At 47.2% G+C, this 1,073-nt stretch overlaps 1 pseudogene; it reads right to left on the bottom strand.

Annotated features, from left to right (window-relative positions):
- Positions 1 to 658: 658 nt before the first annotated feature.
- On the bottom strand, positions 659 to 819 carry LOC113568222 (U2 spliceosomal RNA; annotated as a pseudogene).
- Positions 820 to 1,073: the final 254 nt, after the last annotated feature.

Here is a 1,073-nt window from a genome sequence, read left to right as displayed (position 1 = left end):
TGAAAAGTGCGCCGGCCAGAGGACCGGCCCGACAGGCGCGGGGGGCAGACGAGCACACAGCCCTCTGGGGCCGGCCGAGGTCACGCCTACCCGAAAGTGACCCGGGTCTCACCCACCAGGAGCTGCTCTGTTTGCTCTCCACTTCTGGGCCGGGCTGCGCTGGGCTTGGTTATGCAGCTCTGCTCTCCTCTCCTCTCTCATTGAACTCTGCAATAGCAAAGCTTTCAAAAATCAGTTGGACTCTTCGACATTTGCTTTTTACTAAAGTTTGCCGTGGAGAGGAAAGATTTATGCGTGAATGAAGAGAAATCAGAGATATAGCCGGAAATGCACAGGAACCCGAGTACGTCTGACCAAAGCCTAGCGAGTTTGTTCATGGTAGGAGGAGGCAGAACCTGGAAGGCCAACACTGTAGGCATCCGATGTGTATATTTTACACCCACCCACCAAGAGCAGTATGGTTTAAAAAAAAAAAAAAAAAAAGCAAAGTGGGAAAACCGCAGAAAGGGGTCCAACGTCCGTTTTATTCTCCTTCTGTTTATTTATTTCATTTAGTTTCATCGCAATTGAGCTCATTTGTTCAAGTGGTGTCTCTTTGTTCATATTCCCTCGCTTTTGTTTTTGTTCATTCTTTCTTTCTTTCTTTGACACAGGCTTAAGAATGCACACTATTCCTGGAGGTACTGCAATACCAGGCCGATGCGTGGGCTGAACCTGGCAAGCCCGTTTTGCCTCCCTGTTCTAAAAAGCCATTTAATATGACGACATATCAGATATTAAACTGATAAGAACAGACTTTGGACGTGGACACGTTGCTGTTGCTGCCATGCCCCGGGAGTGCATCACAGCCCTAAACGGGAGAATATCGTGCGCTGCCATCCACGCCAAATCCTTGTCTTTATTTCTGAGGGCTGGGTGAACCGCGTTCCTCCATACTTGCTGAGCTTCCCCCTTTGTGAGCCCAAATATAGGGCTCACTTCTTCCTGATCTTGGACACAAGCCACAAGTAATTTTGAATTAATTAAAACTCTCTCCTTCTTTTTTTTCCAAATTGTATTTCCTTACAAATTTT

This window comes from Electrophorus electricus, chromosome 18 (genome assembly GCF_041902795.1).
Source record: "Electrophorus electricus isolate QZ-2024a chromosome 18, ASM4190279v1, whole genome shotgun sequence".
Lineage (NCBI taxonomy): Eukaryota > Metazoa > Chordata > Actinopteri > Gymnotiformes > Gymnotidae > Electrophorus > Electrophorus electricus.
This window is presented reverse-complemented; position numbering and strand designations above follow the sequence as displayed.